The sequence below is a fragment of the Protopterus annectens genome, chromosome 2.part0, assembly GCF_019279795.1.
Source record: "Protopterus annectens isolate FY-2018-M chromosome 2.part0, PAN1.0, whole genome shotgun sequence".
Lineage (NCBI taxonomy): Eukaryota > Metazoa > Chordata > Ceratodontiformes > Protopteridae > Protopterus > Protopterus annectens.
The window spans coordinates 1,960,800,463-1,960,824,798 of record NC_056728.1 but is presented as its reverse complement, the minus strand read 5'-3'; the positions used below and the strand labels follow the sequence as shown (position 1 = coordinate 1,960,824,798).

General features: G+C 39.9%; 1 protein-coding gene across 1 annotated transcript in view; it reads right to left on the bottom strand.

Annotated features, from left to right (window-relative positions):
- LAMA4 (laminin subunit alpha 4) overlaps positions 1–24,336 on the bottom strand; it is a 1,355,623-nt gene that overhangs the window by 1,325,568 nt on the left and 5,719 nt on the right. The gene's annotated exons all lie outside the window — the stretch shown is intronic.

Sequence of the window (24,336 nt, the reverse complement as noted above, 5' to 3'; positions counted from 1 at the left end):
TTGATAATGATTTTTAAGACAGCATGAGACATATTTTATATATATATATATATATATATATATATATATACACACACACACACACACACACACACACACACACACACACACACACACACACACACACACACACACACACACACAGAGCCAAATAAAAATTGAAATTGAAGTAAGAGACATTATGACTGCATTATCTGAAGCTTTGTAGATAATGACGTTGAGAATGCAACCTGAATTAAATACGTTTCAGTTACTTTCCACAGAAGTTAGAATATGGGAGGCTCCTTTGTTGAAGTACAAAATGCCACATTGGATGGTAGGTGGTTAGAGAGAGAGTGGAAAGTTTTTTTTATCGGTGGTTTTGACAGCTGGTTTAGGCCTCCTGGGTGCAAACATCTGCTCCCTCACTTGTGACAAAACACATTAGATGGTTAAATGCTTGTTTAAAGCAATGTAGTATGCATGTAAAGGCTGTGTGAGTCATTCCAAAGACTGTTTGACACAGATGAGCTATACAAATAGATGGACAAAACGCTAATGCAGTGAAAACATCAAATTATCTATTGAATTTTACTGAAGGCAGCACACTAACAGACAAAAGATTCCTTTTACTTGTGTGCACATGCTCATAGGAACACTTCTGGTTTGATATGCATTGATTTTTAGACCTCACATTTCAGAAAATGTAAGTGAGGTTTGTCATATTAGTGCAAAATCTACATCACAGTATTTACGACAAAATGCTAAGGGAATGTTTATTTATTGTGTAACCAGGAAGACCTCACTGAAACAAATCCCTATTTCAGTGTAGGTTTGGGGCCAAAACTTAACAACTACTTGCAAAAAATAATTCAACACATGAACTGCCTTACAGGCAAATGTAAATATGTTACAGACAATAATAAAACAGGTTTTAGAACATCAGAAATACGCTACCTATTGAAATGTCAGCAATGGAAATGTCAAGTGCTGACAAGATGAAAAAGAGACAAAAACTCAGGAAAAGAATGAATCTTGGTGATCTTTCTTCACCTATAAACTTCTTTTTTTTAAGTTTTTCACCAAACAACCCCTGGACACTTTCTCACTACTCTATCTGTGAACCAATGTCATCCAGTGCTCCTTTATCCATGCCATCTAGTTTTCACATAAATTATTCATTTCAAACACACACAAACACAATTTTTAGGAAAGGCTGGCAGAATCCTTCAAATCCCTCCAGCTTTCTTCCTGCACAGTAGTATAGCCACCATTCTGTAGTAGTCAGGGACTTCCATTTTAAGTATGACAAATGTAAATATATCTCTTTCAAGTAGGCTATTGGGAGATTTGTGCCATACAAGTTTATTAACCAATAGCTTAATAATGATTACCCGCTCCTGAGATACATGACAGCATGTGCTATGTACATAGATAGATAGATAGATAGATAGAGAGATAGATAGATAGATAGATAGCAACAATGCACTGATATAGGTGAATAAATAAAAGGTACTTAGGTAATAAAGAAAATTGTGCAAATACATATTAAAATATGCACACAATTATATATCCACAGACATACAGTAAAGACAATAGAAATAAGCAAGGTGTGAACTGAGAAATCTAAGCACCAGGACTTTTTATCTTTTGTTACACTGGTTACATTTAACAGAAAAGACCCAAAACACTATAGACACTCCCTGGTCTTTTATATTAAAAACAAAAAGTTGTACATTCCTAAGATATGAGAACAACATACAGAATGCAGAAGAACAAGAGAGGAGAGAGAAAAAAATAAATACATTATATTTTAACTCAGTTTCTCTGGCTTAGCTCTGTACAGTTTCCTTTTTCTTTTCTTTATGCAATCCTCAAGTTTTAACTGTGATTCTAATGTTAGGTTAAGAATTTTAGTGGAGGTGATAATTTCCTCTCTGGATACTTTTGTGCTGTGTCGCAGCAACTGGAAGACCTGAAGTCATAATTACAGGACAGGGAGAAAAATGTGACCTTGGTTTTGCTAACATTCAGATTTAGATGAAAGACTGATTTTTGTATTTTTTTTTTTTTGCATTCAAACTTCCTAAACATCAAATTAAATTCAGAGATCATTGGTAAATCTTTAATTGTAAGGACAGGTAATCATAAGTTAAAATTATTACTATTTTGTACAGCTATGGAAATATCATAGTGTTTTCCATACCATCGGCAAGAGCTAAGAAAAGAAGGAGGCTAAGTCATGAACCCTGTCATACTCCAAAAACAGAAGGTTTGGGATTACAATAGATGTCATCCCAGCTGGTTAATAATATTCTATTTTCCATATATGATCAAAATTAAGGTAGTGATTAAAAAGCATTTTATTGTTTATTGTGGAATGCTTTTTACAAACCTATCAAACCTTCTTAAATTCATTGATTTGGCATAGACTGAATGTAATGTATTCCAGGATTTACAGCAGATTTTCTTATATGCTGTAGTCTGGACAAAAAGAGGTTATGAGATAGCTCACTTCTTGCTTTCTATCAAAAAGTGAAGAAATTATTACAGATCCATCTTTCAAAACAGTTTGAAACAAGGGATGAGGGGGTCAGTTCTATCTTCCACAAAAGTCCAAGTCACATCGTTTTCTTGATTTAGTTGCGCAGAATATGATTAAAATAGAGACTGGGATGGTAAAGACGTCAGTGGTGATTCTGACAAGTTTTGTGGATAACTTCTCTATACCATTTGGACCTCCTTTTATTTTGGTAGAAACTTCACTATTGCAGAAGCAGAATTTCCTGTCATTTCTTTGAATATCCTTGAATGGATTATTAATCCCAATGTTGTCACTAGTACCTGGATGAATTTTGAGGATTATGCCTTCAAAAAAGTGAAATCATTCCTGGGCTGTCTCAGAGGGACTTATGTGGGAAAATGTGTTGTGACAGACTGTTTTCCAGAGGTATACAGTACAAGGTAATTCTACCAATGAATGTCTTGAACTGAATATTTTTTTTGCATTTTGCCATATAATAAAGCAAATTTCAGCATTTTCCTCTATTATAATGCATGTTTAGTTTGTTTCTTGCATTCCTTTCTTACATTCCTCTATTATTGATTCATGTCTTTACTTTGCTTCTTATCTGTTTGAATGTCTACATTTCCAGTTCTAATTTTGTGGTGAAATGTGATTTCCATACTTTATCTTCAAGAACCAGCATCTGTTTTATTTCCTTTAAGACACATAAAAGATCAGTGATTCTAAACTTGCACTATGAGGAGATGAGAAGTAGTTAAGGAGTGTGAAGTAGGTGGTGGGGGGGGGGGGGGTATTCTGTGTCAGTTACTGGCCTAAGGTGTCATAGAAGAGGCCAGCTCATTAAACATAGCTTTGAGTAGAAGGCCATTACATTGAACTGTTTCATGTGTCCCTTATAAGAAAACTTTTCATCACTGATTGTTTTCTAGATTAGACAGCATACAAAAGCAGGTGGTCACTAATAGTATCAATCTTGACCTTAGCCTGCTTGAATTTTACAGGAGCACTATTTAAGATGTATTCATGAATACTTTTTATACTTGAGAAGTTGTCACTCCTGGTGATAAAATTGATCACGTGTTTTAGACCAAAAATGACTGTAAGTGTACCTGTGTCACAAGTGATAATTCGATAAAGGTGTTTAAAAAATGATTGGGTGGCAGTTATTAGCTTGATATTTTCCAGTCAGTGTTTAACTCACGCATTGTGATTATTTGCTCTTTGTAAGTTGCCCATGTTCAGGAACTGTGAATCCTTACATGCTGAATGAGTATGTAGTCTATGAAGTAATTAAATCACAAGTTGCAATAGGATTTATATGCATCACAGATCAAGGTTCATCAGGTACTAGATAAAAACTGACTCAACTGATCAGTCCAAACTTTACATCAAAATGTTGTACTCCTAAAACTGGAAGCTTCCATTTTCAGACTATATATCGGAGTTGCTTTTCGTGCTGTATTAATTTACAATGTGGTATAAGGTATGCTGTAGGCTTTATCTAAGTGATATATGTGTGTGTGTGTGTGTGTGTGTGTGTGTTTGTGTGTGTGTGTGTCTGTGTGTGTGTGTGTGTGTGTGTGTGTGTGTGTGTGTGTGTGTGTGTGTGTGTGTGTGTGTGTGTGTGTGTATGTGTGTGTGTGTGTCTGTGTGTATGTTTGTGTGTGTGTGTGTGTGTGTGTGTGTGTGTGTCTGTGTGTATGTGTGTGTGTGTGTGTGTGTGTGTGTGTGTGTGTGTGTGTGTGTGTGTGTGTGTGTGTCTGTGTGTGTATATGCAAAAGTGTGTGTGTGTGTATGTGCAAAAGTGTGTATGTGTGTTGTATGTATGTGTGTGTGTGTGGGGGGGGGTTCTGGTGTGTGCAGGTGTGAGCTTGTGTGAGAGCATGTGTATGTGTATGTGTTAGTGTGCTTGTGTGTATGCACTGTGCACAGAAATGATTCATTGGTAACAAATCTCTGAATATATTTAGAAGTGATAATCTCCTTAGACATATTAAGGATATGCTTACATGTTGAAAGAAATTTAGAATTCTAAAAGGTTTAGTAGTACATTTGTTTAACACTTACTTCACAGACTCCAGAAAAATACCAGAGAAATTACATTACCTTGTGTGGCCTCATTTTTAGATATTTTTAAAACAGAATGCCTTGCCAAATATAGCTGAAGTGCTGGATCTTGGCACATCAGCATAATAGTCATGTCCTTGTATTCCCAAAAATATGGATATTCCTTAATTCCCTTGCTCTTTGCAATTGTTTAAAATTTGTGACGTCTTTGATTTGATAGAGAGTAAAACATGCAGATATGGAATACTGCTCTAAGTTACTTAAAAAAATATTTGTGATATTCTCCATGAAACAAGCACAGAGGGAAACAGAGTTGAGGAGAGGAGATGAATTCACCACTTCAAAACATGACACAGTCATTTATATTTCCATATACAATGCTCAAAGAGAGGCTCACTGACTACAGTATTTGTTCACCAAAGCTAATGACCTTTTCTGTGAAACCAGTCTGTGTCTTTGTTGGTGGCAGCAGCATTTACTGGCCTGAATTAGAGTGCAGAGACCCACAGATACCTCTTAAAGAGATGTGACCTCTATCAACTCACTGAGTACACTATTAGCTTCTTCAGTGACCTGTCATCAGCTGTTGGACATGACTGGATTGTGACAAATTGATTATATACACAAAGTTGACACTTTTCTGTTACGCAAAGTTAAACCTAAAATTCATTCATGTTGTTTCATAGTACAGATATGCAATACTAGAAGTAACGACTTTATTAATGGAATCATTTGTGACAGACAGGTCTCCTTCACTTGCAACTGGCAATAGATCATAATACTGTTCTTTGTGATGAAAAATATCCAACTAACTGTATAAAAAGAAATTGCAGCCCCCCCTCCCTTGGAAACTGACCCCATGGCACAGACAGATAAAGCTATTGCTGCGCCACAGACCACCGGCTTTTGATTATTGACACAAGTGCTGCAAGGAGCAGGTAAGATGAATGCAAGTTAATAGATGATGCTGGCTCTCCCATCTTGGGGGTTCTGGGAGGGAAGCAGTCTAAGTTATTGCAATAGCAAGGCTAAGATCCTGGTGAGCTCCATGCTGCAAGTGTTATACCACTTGGTTAGGAAGTTGTCCATGCTCAGAAGCATCCATTCACCTCCAGAAGGTAGCAACGGCAGAGCATGCAAGGCTGTCATGGGGTGGTAGGGTATTAAGGCACACTCCCTAGTATCAGTATGATAGTGCACCATTGTACTTCATCCCCTCACTGTCACCTGGACATGGGTTGGACTGTGCTTAGAGGGAGGCTAAGGGGGTTTCAGTAGACTTATTGAACAAAGAGATAATCAGTTGCAGGGATGTTAAAAAAAAAGAATTGCAGCTGTCTACCATCTGAAAAGAGTGATGGCAGATAATGTCTGTGGATAACATGAAGCTTACTTCTTCACTGAGAGTCTGATACAGAACAGAGATGGAGATGAGATCTGGCGTTCTACAAAACAGTTATAAAACATACAGAGAGACCTCTCTGAACTCTACAGAAAAGGATAAAGCAAGCCTGCACTTCTTCTGAAACAGCAAACATGAGCCCTTTATAAATTCTACCTTTCACTCCTGCAAGAGAACAAACTCATTCAGAAAAGTACAAAGGCTGCAGGCATTCTTAGATATTCACCAGTAGTCTTTGTTAGAGCTCAACACATCCTCATACTTGACTACATATAAAAGCACATAAAGGCAAAACACTTGAGTACAGATTCCACAAACAACATTGCTTTGTGGCTGGATGTTGCACCTTACAGCTTTTCCTGCCTGGCAAGCATAAGTTTCCACAGCATGCCTTAGGTTCAGCTGACTGCTGCTGTGCATTTGTACATCTTGGAAGCATTTAAATCAGTGTCCTGTAATATAGTGCTGTCCAGATTTATGCCCTTCCTTCTTTCTCCTTCCATCAAAATGTTCATGACTGAAACATATTGGTACAAATGATGTCACCTGCAAGGATTCTCTAACTGTTAGCAGTGAACTGACAGCCCTCTTAGATTGTATTGCTTGTACTGGTGTTAGGCCATATTTTTCATAAATCACCTATAGAAAGGATAGTCAGGTCACTGTAAATGAAAAGATTTTTTGGGTAAATACCTGCATGGAAAAAATGTTCTGTTTTAAAAAATGGAAATGTGTAGAGCATCCAAGCCTTGTTTTGGGCACACGTATTCAGACAGGATGTGTTCAGACAGGATGGTGTACATTTGTCTAGATCAGGGAAGAGAATTTTTGCTACAGATATTTTGCAATATTTGACAAACACTAGGCAGGATTTTTGCCATGTTGAAAATTTAAAAGCCCACAGATAGCAACATCTGATGCCTCTCTGATGGTTGTTAATGCTAGGAGCATTAATAATAAAGTTTTTTTTATTGGAAATTTTGCTACGTTCCCACAATATTGACGTTGTTATTGTTTGTGAAACATGGTTAAAGAACAATGACTGGAAACCAATTCTGTCAGGGTATAAATGTTTTTATTGTAACAGACATTCTAATAAAAAAATCAGGTGGAGGTGTTATGATAGGGATTAAAGATAGCTATGAGACCTGTGATTATTACATGTTCAGTGATAACACCAACACTATAGAATGTGTAACTGTGACAATAAAGACAACCCTGGAACATATAACAATTGTTGGAGTGTATAGACCACCAAAGTCAACTACAGATGACCTAAAGGAATTCATGCATTTCTTGCATGAAACACAAGAGGGAAGAATAATATTAGCTGGGGACTTCAATTTACCAGAAACAGACTGGAATAATATTGATTCTACAGTATTAGTAAGGAAATTATTCACAGCGTATTTTCAGGAGCAACAACTGCTTCAGATTGTAAAAAAAACCTACCAGGAGATGGAACATACAAGACATTGTGTATGTTCCCAAACAAATTACTGTAACTTCAAGTTTTATCACCATTGATGTGCAGTGATCATGGGGTTATAAACGTTAAATTTGTTGCTGGATAATTCTGCCAAACTGAAATCTTAGCCAATGCACAGAAGGTTAATTACAGATTATATGGAAGCAAAACAGTCACTATGTAAAATTAACTGGAGTGAGGTGTTCAGTGGAAAAACTGCAGATGGAATGTGGAAAGTTTTGAAAGAGAAATTGTTTGAGTGAAAAAATTCAAAAGAATGTTTAACATCAGGATCTAGGCGTACAACATCAGGCTGATATACTTCCATAAGAACAAGATATCTGATTAAGGTGAGAGGTAAAAAATATAAGAAATGGAAGACAGGTCAAATTACAACTTTGAAAACTGAAATAAACAAGCTGGACAAACAGATTAAGTATAGTGTGAGACAAGATCAAGAAAAATATGAAGAAAATTTATATAAAGATATTGAGCATAATAGGAAACCTGTTTAAAGATACATAAGATGTGGAAGGAGTAAAGACACACAAACTGATAAACTCTGTGCAGATTCTAAAATGTAATCTCAGACACAACAGATTATAAATATATTTACAAAATCTTAAGCAAAACAGTTTGGCTCCACAAAAGGGATGGTAAGTTGTCCTAGTGACATCCAGGTAACACCAGATACTGGAATCAAATTAGATTATATTGAAAAAGAACTGCACAAACTGGATCCAAATAAAGCACTGGAAGGAGACAGAATTAGTAAAAATGACCTGAGAACAGTTCAGCAAGAACTTATAGTGCCATTATAAAAAAAAAACATAAATATAGTTGCAAGTATAGAAATCTTCTGAAAGAACCTCATGTTGATCAGGAACGAATGCAGGAATGGTTAAGGAGAGGCGAATTCTAACCAAGAGATGAAAGGTTAATATTGGAGGCCCAAGATAGTGGGCTGCATACACACTGGTTTATAAAGTCCATTGAACGTGTGGGAGAAACAGACAAATGTAGGTTTTGTAAAACTGAATTGGAAACAGTTGCACACCTAATTGCTGGCTGCGACATTCTAATGGCAGAAATGCATAATAATGTGGCAATACTGTTGCAATGGGGCTTGTGCAAATATTATGGTACTGAAGTGGTTGAAAAACACTGGAAACATGAGCCACAAATCATCACAGAAAATCATGAAGTTTACATCACATGGGATCACCCATTACCAATAGTTCAAAAGACAGATGCTAGAAAACTGGATATAGTGATCCAAGAAAAGAAGACAAAAGTAGCATTGATCATTGAAATCACCACACCCAGTGACTACAGTATCTTGCATACAGAGAGGCACAAAGTCATAAAATATCAGGATCTGCAGGCAGAAATGAGTGCCATGTGGAAGACATTACATTAAAGCAAGTACTTGTTTAGATATTTTTAAGAACAGCCTGGACACTTATTATGGGAACAAGTGCTTTTGGTATATTGGCAAACTAGAATGGCATTAATGCCCATGCTTGAAATGTTTGTATGTATGTAAAGACTGTTTGGTATGGAGGAGTGAGAGTATGAGATGGAAAAAATGGGAAGACAATGACAGAAAACAGGGAAAGACTACATTTAGGAAGATAAAGAGGGGAACAGAGGTAGGTCTGAGGAAATATACCAAGGAGAAGGAAAGTCTGAGAGGATGGGGACTAGAAATAGGGATGTACTAATGATTTAGGAAGGTGCTGACAAAGTGAAAAAAAAAAAACAATTGTGATATATAATGCAAGAAAAAGGGAAGAATGCACAATTTAGGACTTTTGAAAAGATAAGATGGGCTTTTGGTCTGAGAAAGGGGAATTAATTTTATACAGAAGGGATGTCAGAAGGATAGTAAGGGGAAAGGAACAGGAAGGTAGTAAAATGGAGCAGAAAAAAAGGAGAATATGCTATAACTTGAGAAGAACAGAAAAAGAAAGGTTAGGGTAGATAGTTGGAGAAGGGAGAGATAATTAGTTTGGTAAACTGAGAGAGAGATGGGTCAGAGAAAATAAGGTTTTGGAGTGTGGTATGAAATAGAGTGAGGTTTCAGAAATGGCAAAGACCCTAAAAGTCTCAAAGGCAGTGAGGGATCAGTACATGAGATTACTACGTAGGTGGTACATGACTTGAAAAATATTAGTTGAGGAAGGTCAGTGGGTGAATCCAGAGTGTAAGAGATGTAGGGGAAAAGGGAAAATATCCACATATGGTGGGGTTGTAAAAGGGTACATAAAGGGTGGCACGGTGTGAAAGAAATACAGAGTAAGTTGCATAATGAAGAGGTTAAGGAGGATGGTTATTATGCTTATATAGATGAAGGGCAAATGAATGTTGATGAAAGAAAGTAGATGACGTTTTGTTAATTGCAGGTTGGATGAAAAGGGAGATTCCTAAGCTATGGATGTCAGGAGATCAGCTCAGTATAGGTGGATAAGACTGCACAATGGATATGGAAGGTATCAGAGAGTGAAGCTAAAATAGAAATAGGATGCAACATAAAAAGGAAACAGCAAAGTAGAGGGAGGGCAGCTACTAAAAAAGATGTGAGATGGATGTCATAACATTATAAAGCTGTAGCAGAGGGGGAGGAGATTTTGTAATTTAGCAAAGAAATATTGAAAAATGTGGCAAGCATAATATTTGAATAATGGAAATGTGTGCCAGAATATAATATTATTTGGTGAAGGATATGCATGTATACGATGCTCATGACAAATCATTTTGAATGTACAATGTGATGAGAAAATGTATTAACTGGATTTTTCTTCTGTAATAAGGATGGGTCAAGTTTTCAAGTGGTTTAATGCTTTATGTATGTGATTTTCAATAAAAAAAGTTTAGGAAAAAAAAAAAAACAAGTACAGTCAGGTAGTAAGGTTATGTGCTGCATCACTGTGTCACTCAAACATTAGACGTCTAATGCAGAAGTAGTCGAATGAGTCCAGTCTTCCATGCAACATGACATATCGTTGAACCACTCTATCACTGCTACACTAGCATGGCAATGAAAAATAGTTAAATGCTTTTACATGATCTGTATCATATATATGCATACATACACAACTTACAAGTTCTGTCCTCTAAAGGAAGGAAACTAGCATAGTGTTTCAAGAAACTAGAGGAGACCACCTGAATTTGCTCTTTATTCATACTTGAAATTCTTCAGCTGTTGGCAGCATACCTAACCAAAGAGAAGGACATATTCCTCATGACTGAAAAAAATAGTCAGGGCAGTTTGTTGTCATTTCTAGTCAGAGAACTGTATACTGTGAGCATGGCATTTTTTTGCTTGATCTGGATTTCTGAAATGTCAGCCTTTCAATATTGTTTAAAGCTGCTAGTCCTATATGGCCCAGTTATGTTCTTGTATTCTTCCTTACTGAGGTTGCTGGATGGTCTCTGTGTTGAAATTGCCAGTGCTTGGCCTTTCTTCATAAACATCCAGTCTCATTGGAAGCTGTGGATTCCCCACACTGTTTATGAGGCTACTAAAGGGCTGGCTTAATACATTGGCTTATGATTATGTTATTATTATCACATACAAATATGTTTTACCTTAAGTAGTGTGCATGCTATACAGTATTATTTTTATGTCTACAAACTGGGTCATAGGTAACTAATTAATCTGAATTAGAAATAAATTGATTTATTTGATACTTTTCATTAAAGGCAAGACCACAGCGCATGTTACTAGCTACCACATTTAATCAATACACTGAGATACTCTGCTTATGTAATTAGCTTGTGCAATGATATAGTCTTATCTAGTTTGTCTGAGAAGTTTGTATGCATTCTCTTTTCTTCTTTTATTACTTGTATAGTTTAAGCAGTCAGTTGTAAACCATGTTGTCCTTATTGCTTCTATGCATTTATTTTTCCTCACTGTTGTAAATGCTAAGTAATATCCATCTCTTTTAACCAGCATACCTACTTGCATACTACAACAAAATGTATTAACTGACAGACTAATAGGCAGACACACACAGAGTTTGTTACATTTTACACCAGCTTTTATGGTGGTAAGATGATTCAGTCTGCATAAATTAGTTTACCTTGGGTGCACTGCTGCTTGTACACAGAATGCTGTGGTTTAAGATGTGTGTTGTGGAGAGAGTGTGACTGATTGACACAAACTATTGTTCTCACTAGAGGTATTAAAAATTAGCCAATGTACATTGAAGAGTATAAATCCATTTTAGAAGGCTTATTAATCAACAAGCCATTATTTGTCTAATTTAGCCATAGCATATGAGAAACTTTGCAGTGTAATTTTTGCTTGACTGAATTATCTATATATTTTCTGGCATTGTTTTCTGTTTTTTGATCTGTTCTGAAACTGGTTTTCTCCCTCCCACCCATGCTATTCCTGTGGTGTTGTTATAGTTGGTGGCTTTGCAGTTGCCCACCCCTACTGTAAAGTTGATCTGGGACACTCCTCCCAGTCTAGTGTTCATTCTACCTAATACAGAGAGAACATTTGAGAAGGCCAACCCACTTAAGTTCTTAACCTTGAATTATCTTCTGCTCCTCCTTTCTCCCTTTGCACTTTACTAAACAAAAAAAAAAAATCTAAGCTTGTTTCCTACCTTTCCTGTAACTTGCGGTATCCAGGACTGTTGGTAAGCTTCTGAGCCCCCAAGCCTTTCTGTGTTGGAGGGAGGCCTTCTAGCTTATCAGTGGGAGTGGTAAGCACTTGGTAACCTATCTATCACAAGAGGAGTGGTTTCTGGCCCTGAAACTGTAGTTTATTGGCCGTTTGGGCAGTTTTTCCATCTCTTTCAACTTTCTGGTTTAAAAGCCTGCATTTGCTCTTGTTTCCTGCCTTTCCTGTAACTAGTCTAGTCCAGGTACAGACTTGCTGTATCCAGGACTGTTTGTAAGCTTTTGAGCCCCCCAAGCCTTTCTGTGTTGGAGGGAAGCCTTCTAGCTTATCAGTGGGAATGGTAAGCACTAGGTACCCCTAGGAGTTGTTTCTGCCCCCGAAATTGTAGCTTATTGGCCATTTGGGTAGTTTTTTCCATCTCTTTCAACTTTCTTGTTTAAAAGCCCACATCTGCACTTGTTTTCCACCTTTCCTGTAACTAGTCTAGTCCAGACAAAGATTTGCTGTATCCAGGATTTACTATTGAAAGTTCAAATCAGCTTTGTTTGACCTATAACAAAGGTCGACTTGAAATACTGAATCCGAAATTTCAAAAGTAAACCCAAAGCGAAACTGAATACATCGACCACCATGGTTTGATGTATTCAACACAGCAGAAGGTAACATCACTCACTTCTGCTATGCGCATTAACGTATCTTTGAACTCTACAGTCAATAGTACATTGCTTCTAGTATTTTACAGGGGGGCCATGCCCCCTGCACCCCCTTGTAGGGGGCTCTGCCCCCCCACACCCCTGTACATTAAATATACCAACTCTGAGATCTCGCTACAGTGAAGAAATGGGCGAATTCCCTGTTCCTCACTGAAGCACGACCTCCCTGCACAATATCGAACAAAATGATTGACCTACACTACCCGTTCACTGTAGTGTAACTCGATCGATTTTTGTTCAACATTCTGCCTACCTGGGAAACTGCCTTTTGACCATGTGCCGGTCGATTAAGGCAGTTTTAACGTTCCTATAGTAAACCATATCCAAGTCTGTTTGTAAGCTTCTGAGTCCCCCCCCCCCAAGCCTTTCTGTGTTGCAGGGAAGCCTTCTAGCTTGTCAGTGGGAGTGGTAAGCACTAGGTAGCCTATCTCCCACAACAAAGGTAGTTTCTGGCCCAGAAAGTGTAGTTTATTGGCCATTTGGGCAGTTTTTCCATCTCTTTCAACTTTCTGGTTTAAAAGCCTACGTTTGCATTTTTCCTGCCATTCCTGTAGCCTGTAACTAGTCTAGTCCAGACACAGATTTGCTATATCCAGGACTGTATGTAAGCTTCTGAGCATCCCAAGCCTTTTTGTGTTTGAGGGAAGCCTTCTAGTTTATCAGTGGGAGTGGTAAGCACTAGGTAGCCTATCTACCACAAGAGGAGTGGTTTCTGGCCCAAACATTGTAGCTTATTGGCCATTTGGGTAGTTTTCCATCTCTTTCAACTTTCTGGTTTAAAGGAGAACTGCACCCACAGACTCAAAAAACATGTTTATTTCATCATGGTTTGGTGTTTCCTACATTTTAACACCACTCTAGGAGTGTTTACAGGTTTTTAAATATTTTTATACATAATTTCTGAGTCTGACCACATGGGGTCTGACATCTTGATGTAATTCTGATTGTTTAGTCTGCCTCTAGGTATCCCATAATGCAGTGCTTGTCTGTAAAAATTACATCACACAGGTTTCTTTCTTCCTAAAGCTCCTGTCATTGCATTGATTTTACATGTATACACTGCTGTCTTTCATTCATTTAGTTTTTAGTAACACTTCATGCCATTCAATGACTACTTAAAACACAACAGTGCTAATGCCACAGAACAGACTTTCAAAGTGATTTTTACTGTTGCTTCTTTTTAGAATGGCTAAACTGCTGACTAATCTCCCATCCCCCTTCACACCTAACATCCCTAGATGTCAAAGTGCTAAGGGTAATTTGAGCCATTTCCTGCTGTGATTGACAGTTCACAGCAGGATACTTTACTTTACTCATATACTGTTTCCTTGTTCTAGCCTTTGCTTTCAGTATGGGTAGGGAAAGGACCAGGGAGATGTGACATCATGGCATGGGTGGGTTTTTAGGCCAGTAGTGGTCATGTCAGTTTGGGGAGGGAAATGGCCAGAAAATTACCTGTATTCAGTGGCCTTGATGACATCACTGAATTTGAGACTGCAGGGAGCTTTTTCAGGGCGGGACAATTTTTTTTTGAAAGTGAAACCACTACATTACAGTAAGGTATTGTTCTAGTGGAGAAAAAGAGTCAATTTAAAATATTTGAAATGCTGTATTGTTGTTTATTCATAGCAGGGACAGTAAATAGGGAGAAAAAAGACAGACAAGTTGAGCATTTAATAATAGAATCCCATTGTTGTCCTTTAAAAGCTTGCATTTGTGCTTGTTTCCTGCCTTTTCTGTAACTAGTCTAGTTCAGATACAGATTTGCTGTATCCAGGAGTGTTTGTAAGCTTCTGAGTGGTGCCAAAGTCTGCTCTTCAATATTTCCCTTAGTCCTGCTAGTTCTCTCCTCTCCTGCACTTTTATTAGCTTATTAGTTTAGCACTTTACCAGACTACTTGTAGCAATTATTGTAGCACACAAAAGTGCTACCAGCACTAAGCATTCTACAAGGAAACAGCTCCAGTACTTATGATTAATGTCCACCCCTCCAGGCATGTCTAAAGGTCAGTTCCCTGTGCTTTCTCCTGTTAACCTAGTGAACTTGAGCATTTTGAGGCAATGTAGCAACTGCCTCATGTGCACTAACAACCCTCTCCTCTTACCTCCCAACTCTCAGACTTGTGAGAGATGTACTTATATATCCAAATTGGAAGCCATGCTGGTCAAGAGGGGAAGGTCAACACTTTCACCACACCACATGGAACACACAGCCCTCCAGAACACATACCAGCACTGCCTTCACATAAAAACACAAACCATGCACCCACCTTCACGGAGGATCTCAATAAAAATCTACTCAAACAGCAGAGACCTCCAAGGCAGAAATGCACTCGACTACCAAAACACAACACAACACAACACTAATCATGAGAAATCATGAGACACCTAACTTTCCTAAACAGTGTGCCACTCAGCCAAAGCCCCAAAGGCAAACGAGCATGCCCAACTCACTAGTCATAGGTGACTCGATAGTGAGGCACACTGATGTCTCACTCACTTGGTTGAATAAGGAGAAAGTAACAGTCAGCTGCCTGTCAGGTGCCAGGATCTGCCACATAACGCACACACTCGGGTCCCTCAACAACATGTACAAATATGACTCTGTCATTGTACATGTGGGTGTGAATGACCTGAGACGTATCTCCTTGGACTACATGAAAAGAGACATGGAGAAGCTCTCAGATTATGTAGCCCAGGCATGTATGACCCTAGCTCTGAGCAGCATCCTAACATCACCCAGAATTATATCACAGTACAAGCAGAAAATGATTGATTTCAACAATTGGCTAAGTTTCTGATGTCATTGTAAGGGGATCCAATATCTGTCTGCCTGGGATGACATGATTGACAGACCATAATGCTTTGCCAGGGATGGCCTGCATCTGTCACCCCTGGGCTTCTGGATACTGGCCAAGGCTCTTGCCACCCCTATAGTGCCTTTTTAGGCAGTGTTTCAAAGACCAAATTACCACCATAACAGCTACAAACAAATGCAATCTGAAGGTCATGCTGCTCAATGCTAGAAGTCTAAATCTCAAAATGCACTCGCTCAAAGCACTCCTTAAAATGGAGAACATCGACATTTGTGCTGTAACAGAGACCTGGTACAAGGCAGCAGAAAGCAACCCTGCAATACCAGGCTATAAATCTTTCCACACCTTGTGGCCCCAGAACTTGGACCGAAGCTCCAAAGACAGTGGTGTTTCCATATTCATAAAGGAGACTGGTAGCCCAACATAATGCAGCTGAGATACTTCAGGTGCAGCTATCAATGGGTAAGACAGCAATTCAGGTCATAGCCTGCTATAGGTCCCCAACCATGTTCCAAGACTCACACTCTATGTTCTTAAGCACCCTGGAGAATATTAGGGTCCAACCTAACACTCTCATACTGGGCGACTTCAACTACCCCTCCATTAACTGGGAAAACTACTCATGTACCAATACACTTGCCCAATGTTTCCTGGAATTCATTAATTCCAATGCCCTGGACCAGCTCATTCTTACCCCATTAGAGGTAGCAGCATCTTTGACCTGGTCATTACTAACATGGGCGACCATTGCTCTACACCAATAGTCAACTCCTCCCTGGTTAGATCTGACCACAAACTAATCACCTTAGAAATCCACCCCCCCTGCAAAGGTAACCACCATGAAAAACTTTTCCAAAGCTAACTTTGGGCTCCTAGAAACAGAGGTGGCTAACTTAACAGCACCCATGCAAATGGAGAATAGTTGCATGACTGCCGAATCATTCACCAATGCACTGTACAAACACATACACAAATGCATGGATCTCGCCATACCCAATAGAGCCAAGACGCTCTCCTCCAAAAAAGGAAGCCAATCTGGTGGTCCCCTGCCATAAACAAACTCTACAACAGAAGAAGGAAACTGATGCGGAATAAGGTGAAGTCCCAAGACTGGAAAAACTCCTTTATCAGCCTCAACAAAAAGTTGAGATCCCTCATCAAATCCTTTAAAGCTAGCTAAGAAAACAGAATTGCAGCAAATAGTAAAGACAACCACAAGGCTTTCTATAGTTATGTAAAGAATCTTCATGGCAATACCCAGATTTGCTCTGAGCTACTGCACAATGGTACCTCCTACACCGAGTCAACAGATATTGCCAATATACTGGCCGACAGATTCAGTCCCAAATTTATCCCCCTCAAGGACCAATCGCAATACCAGAAGATTGCCAGGCACCCAGTGTTACTGCTGCACAGGTTAAAACAGCACTGTCATAGGCCAAGAATACAGCTTCTATGAGACCTGACAATATCCCTGTCTGTGTTCTACATGAACTACAGAGAGAACTTGCACCTCACCTGTGTGCCCTGTTCAATCACAGCCTCACCTTAGGCTTTGTCCCTACAGAATGGCACACTGTCACAGTCATCCTTCTTCACAAAGGAGGAGTGACTACAGACCCTGGGAACACTGGGAATTGCCCTATTAGCTTGATGAGTCTGATATGCAAAGCTATGGAATGCATCATCAAGGACCAAATAAACAAGGATATAGGGAATCTCCACACTCTCGATCCCACACAGTTTGGTTTTGTGAAGGGTAGATCATGCCTGATCAACTTGGTCGACATCTTTGGGTCAGTCACCAGAGCTGTGGATGAAGGCAAGGTGGTTCATACAGCCTACCTTGATCTGGCCAAGGCCTTTGATACCATTCCCCACACAGGAATCATAGAAAAACTCACTAAGATAGGCATCAACCCCTATATCACTAGGTGGGTTCCAAACTGGCTCACAGATAGAACCCACAGTGTAAAAGTATCTGACTCCAAGACAGATTGCCAACCAATCACAAGTGGAGTCCTACAGGGTTCGGTCCTGGGTCCGCTCCTGTTTGGTATCTACTTCTCTGAAGTCTAGGCCAACACGAAGGGACTCTGGCTGACAATGTTCGCAGATGATTGTGAGTTGGGAACTATTATTAACTCCCCTGTGATGTTGACATTCTAAAGAAAGGCCTCACTGAGACCAACAACTGGTGTCAGAACCATGGCCTTAAGCTCAATGCCAAAAAATATGTCGTCATCCCTCTTGGGAAAAACCCAGTTCCCTTGAATTACCACATCAATGGTAGTCCACTGAACACAGAAGGCATTATAAGAGATCTGGAAACACAGGTTAACAGCAACCTCTCTTTTGACAACCGCATTGCCACTGTGGTCATAAAGTCATCTAATTACTAAGGGTTTTGCATCAAGGAAGAAAGTGGTCATTGTCTCCCTCTACTCTTTCCTCATTAGGCCAATCATTGAGTACAATGCCCCATTTGGCATGTACCTCAATAGACACCTGCAGCCACTGGAGAGGCTGCAAAAATACCTCACAAAGCATTTCCTAGGCCTTAAACACTTGTCCTATATGGAGAGGCTCAAAAACTCCAACTATTCTCTGTCTCATATCACCTACTTAGAGGCGATCTCTGCCTGACTTACAAAGCCATGTCTGACCCAGCTCTGTTAGAAATGCTATAGCTAAAGAAATCCCAATCCCTCCGCACAACATGCTCCAGTGACCTCAGCATCATTACCACAATCAACAGAACATGCTGGAGGGACAGGTTCATAACCCAGAGACTGCCCATGCTATGGAATAGACTTCCTATACATGTCAAGCAGAGCACCTCAATGGCCCTCTTCAACAGAAATCTTGATGAGTGGATGGGAAATAGAAAATTCACCCTGGGGATCACTCCAGTGGCGTTACTAGACAGAGGCACTGGGAACTAAGGTCGAGTGGCACAAAGCCAGGGTAATCCTATGGGGTAGGCTCGTAAAGGCTCCAGGGCCATTAGCCTAGTACACACCTATGAACCTACGAATTTATGGGTATATGTATAAAGAATGGAAAAAAAGTAATGTTTACGTTACATTACCTTTGCATGACAACAGACACAGTGTGTACACAGAATGCCCTTAAAAAACATTCAAAACATTCATTATTCCACACTCTCTATTTCTATCTCCCCATCGTCCATCCTCTACCTTTCTTATTCCCTTTTGAATGACTTTATAGGTTCCTTTTGCATCACCTATTTCAGTAACCCATTATATTAGTACACATCCCTTTCAGTAAAGAAATGTTTGGATATCAAGGGAGCACTTTGTTCCTGCAATCTGCTTATATGCCTCCCTTCCTTCTCCTATCCAGTCTTTTAAGTTCTGGATAACCCCCTACCACACACAGACATTCCCTCACATGATCTTTTGCACCCATATAATGGTCAAATTGTTTATTCTTGCCCTTAGTGCAAAACATTATAACACTTGTTGTGCCTAGTCATATCTTTTCCCCTTTATCATAGGCTCATAGGTTCATAGGTAGGTACTGGGCTATCTGCCCGAAGGCATTTATAAGCCTAGCCAGAATGTGTTGGCTTTCTCCGCCCCCTTAGATTAGTTCCCTGTGCCTCTGTCCAGCAGAGTCATTGAAGTGATCCCTGGGGTAAGCTTTCTGTTTCCCATCCACTCGTCAAGGTTTCTCTTTAAGAGGGTTAGAGAGGAACTCTGCCTAATGTAGACTGGAATGTTGTTCCAGAGCATGGGAAGTCTCTGGGACAGGAATCTATCCCTCCAGCACGTCCTTTTTATTGTTGTGGTGAGCTTTAGATCCCTGGAGTGTGTGGCTCGAGGGGATATGGTTTTCTTTAGGTGGAGCATGTCCATCAATTCTGGGTTGGACATGGCCTTGTATGTCAGGCAGAGATCACCTCTGAGTAGGCGGTATGCAACCGAGTACAGCTGGAGTTTCTTCAGTCGAGCTGCATAGGGCATCTACTTGAGGCCAGTGATCCTCTTGGTGAGGTACTTCTGTGGTCTTTCCAGTTGTTGCAGGTGTCTTGTAAGGTACATCCCAAATGGGGCATTGTACTCTTTGATGGGTCTGATGATTGATGCATAGAGGGGCCCAATGACCTCTTTTGATCTGGATGCAAACCCTTTTGTGATTAGGTGGGCCACATAGAAGTATTTTCTAACCACTTTGGCGATGTGATTATCAAAGGAGATGTTACTATCTACTTGGGTCCCCAGATCCCTTATTACATCTTCTGTATATAGGGGGCTATCACCTATGTGGTAGATTGTGGGTATTTTGTTTTTTCCAAAGGGGATGAATATGCACTTTTTGGCATTTAAATTGAGGCCATGGTTTTGACACCAGGTATCTGTCTCAGTGAGACCCTTTTGGAGGATGTCTGTGTCAGCCGGAGAGTTAATTATAGCCCATAGTTTCAGTTGTCTGCAAACTTGGTCAGCCATAGTCCTCCTGTGCTTGCTTGTACCTCTGAGAAGTATATGCCAAACAGGAGGGGTCCTAGGACTGAGCCCTGGGGAACGTGACTTGTAACCGGTTTAGTGTCAGACCTAGCTCCTGCAACTCTTACCATGTGGGTTCTGTCCATGAGCCAGATGGCAACCCATCTCGTGACGTAGGGGTTTATGTTCAGCCTGGTGAGCTTGTCTATAATACCTGAGTGGGGAATGGTGTTGAAGGCCTTTGTGAGGTCTAGGTAGGCTGTGTGGACCACCTTTCCTTCGTCTATAGCCTTGGTAACTGTCTCAAAGAAGTCCACCAGGTTTAGGAGGCATGATCTGCCCTTAACAAAGCCAAACTGGGTAGGGTCCAGTGTTTATAGCTTCCCAATGTCTCTGTTAATGAGATCCATGATGATGCGCTCCATAGCTTTGCAGACCAAGCTAGTCAGGCTTATAGGGCGATAGTTTACAGGGCTCATTGTGGCTCCACCATTGTGGAGCGGAATAACCATTGCTGTGTGCCACTCTGTGGACACATAGCCTGTGGAGAGGCTGAGTTTAAACAGTGTGTTTAGGTGAGGGGTTAGTTCATCTTTGAGTTCATGTAGGATGCAGTTTAGGACTCCGTCCGGTCCCACTGATGCTGTATTTTTGGCTTTGGAGAGGGCTGTTTTAACCTGAGTGCCTGTGGTTTCAGGGGCACTACATTCTTCTGGTATAGTTATGGGCCCTTTTGTGGGTGAGAGGGGGGTGAAGTTTGCATTGAACCTGTCTGCCAGGATGTTGGCTATATCAGTCAGTTCAGTGTATCTTGTGCCATTCTGCACTAACTCCGAGCAGATCTGAGAATTGCCACTTAGATTCTTGACATAGCTAAAGAATGCCTTGTGGTTATCTTTGGAGTCCATGGCAATTTTTCTTTCGAAGCTAGCCTTGGATGATTTTATGAGGGAATGTAGTTTATTGCTGATACTGATCAGGGATGTCTTCTCTTCTTTGGATTTTACTCTTTTCTGCACTAGTTTCCTCCTTCTATTGTATAGCTTGTTTATGGCAGGGGTCCACCAGACTGGTTTCCTTTTCTTGGTGGAGTGAGACTTGGTTTTGTTTGGGATAGCATGATCCATGCATTCATGTAGGTGCCAGGAGAGTGCATTAGTAAAGGATTTTGCAGCATGGACAGCGTTATCCTTTAGCATGGGGGCTTTGAAACTTCCCACCTCGGTCTTAAGTAACGTGAAGTTTGCTTTTGAAAAGTTTTTCACGGTGGTTTCTTTGACTGGGGGTGGTGGCAGAATGTGGATATCCACAGTGATTAGTTTATGGTCAGATCTAACCAGCGAGGGGTTGACCTCTGGTGTGGAACACCAGTCTCCCATGTTGGTGATGACCAGGTCCAATATGTTGTCACCTCTGGTGGGGGTGTTGACCAGTTGATCCAGGGCATTTGAGTTTATAAATTCTAGGAAATGTTGGATAAGGGAGTTTGTACTTGAGTAGTTCTCCCAGTTAATGTTTGGGTAATTGAAATCACCCAATATCAGGGTGTTTGATAGGACCTTTATGTTTCCCAGTGTTTCCAGGAATGTGGAGTGGGGGTCCTGGGACATGGTGGGTGATCTGTAGCAAGCTATAATTTGAATTGTAGTTTTGCCCGTTGTTAGTTGCACATGGATGATCTCTGAAGCATCGTGCTGTGCCACTAACCTGGGGGTGTGGGTATCCTTGATGAATATGGATACTCCCCCACCTTTTGTATTTCGGTCTGGGTTTTGTGGCCGAAATGTATGGTATGAGTTGTAGTCTGGTAGTGCTGGGGTGCTCTTTGGAGCCTTAAACCAGGTTTCTGTTACTGCACATATATCGATTTCCTCCATACTGAGGAGTGCCTCGAGTGCATGTATTTTGAGGTTTAGACTTCTGGCATTGAGCTCCCTTCTGGTAGCTTTCCTGTGGACTCTCTTAAGGAGCCTGATGTCCTTTTATTTGTATGGCATGCACATTACACAAGTACCTAACTGTGGCCTGAACACACTTCAATAGAGTAGAAGCATTCCCTTTTTTGCTATTGGATGCCACCCAGCATCGTGCTGGCTGCTGTCACTTGTCTTCCCCTGTTGCATGCTCCTCGTGTTCTAGTCCAGATGTAACGGACACTTTCAGATCTTTTTCCTCTTTTGTCATCATCAGTTTGACTACATATAACTCATACTACCTCATACTTCATAACTCATACTACCTCATACTCCATAGCTCATACTACATCATACTTCATAACTCATACTACTTCATACTTCATAACTCATACTACCTCATACTTCATAACTCATACTACCTCATAGTTCATAACTCATACTACCTCATACTTCATAGCTCATACTACTTCATACTTCATAACTCGTACTACCTCATAGTTCATAACTCATACTACCTCATACTTCATAGCTCATACTACTTCATACTTCATAACTCATACTACCTCATAGTTCATAACTCATACTACCTCATACTTCATAGCTCATACTACTTCATACTTCATAACTCATACTACCTCATACTTCATAACTCATACTACTTCATACTTCATAACTCATACTACCTCATACTTCATAGCTCATACTACCTCATACTTCATAACTCATACTACTTCATACTTCATAACTCATACTACCTCATACTTCATAACTCATACTACTTCATACTTCATAACTCATACTACCTTATAGTTCATAACTCATACCACCTCATACTTCATAGCTCATACTACTTCATACTTCATAGCTCATACTACTTCATACTTCATAACTCATACTACCTCATAGTTCATAACTCATACTACCTCATACTTCATAGCTCATACTACTTCATACTTCATAACTCATACTACCTCATACTTCATAACTCATACTACTTCATACTTCATACCTCATACTACCTCATACTTCATAACTCATACTACATAACTCATACTGCCTCAGGTTCATAACTCATACTACCTCATACTTCATAACTCATACTACTTCATACTTCATACCTCATACTACCTCATACTTCATAACTCATACTACTTTATACTTCATAACTCATACTACCTCATACTTCATAGCTCATACTACTTCATACTTCATAACTCATACTACCTCATAGTTCATAACTCATACTACCTCATACTTCATAGCTCATACTACTTCATACTTCATAACTCATACTACCTCATAGTTCATAACTCATACTACCTCATACTTCATAGCTCATACTACTTCATACTTCATAACTCATACTACCTCATACTTCATAACTCATACTACTTCATACTTCATAACTCATACTACCTCATACTTCATAACTCATACTACTTTATACTTCATAACTCATACTACCTCATACTTCATAGCTCATACTACCGCATACTTCATACCAGTGTTGGTGTGGGAATTGTAAGTACGTATGCAGGAATAGAAAGTCTGAACGTACTGAAATGAGGATATATACACCTAGTTTGAGATTGCTATGTCTCAGAATGTTCCCTTTTCCCCAAAATATGGTTATCTTGGAGTTAGTATATGTAAGTACCGGGCTTGTGGGGGTTCAGCCCCCACATTAACGGGCACAGGGACACTTTAATCACCCCCCCCTTTAAAAACAACTTTAAAGGAGAACAGCAATCGCCAATGACATAGACTGTTCTCTAGTAGCTTCAGTTTTAGGACACCAAATTATGAGTCTTAGAATTACAATAGAGAGCCTTCTTCCTCGAAAGCCTACATTTCATCTGTTGTATACTGTGTCTTTTGCCTTAATTACTTGCTCAGCATCCTGTGCAGCTGCATTTGTCCCTCCTTGTTTTCCAAGTGTGCCCCTTCCTTCAGCCCTTGTCTACAGCCCTGAATGCTTCACTGCTTACCCATTCCTGTGGCTGGTTGGCTCTGTCACTTTATTCACAGACATTTAATTCCACTTTGACCATCTCCCCCTGAACATCACAATAGCCTCCTATAAAACCCTAGATGCTTACTTTTGGCTTTCTATTCTTGCCCTCTATCCCTCACTCTAAACCATGCAGTGGCATGGTCATTGTTGGTTAATAGTAGCTTTATCTGGGCATCCAATAATAATTTTCCAATCCCATTCAACCATGATGCTCAGAATGTCACGGCCTGTTCTGGCAGATTCAGATTCCTCCATGGCTATAACCTTCGTTCTCTTACCTAACCTCTGCATTTTTTCTTCCAGTATCTCACTCCCCTCCCTTG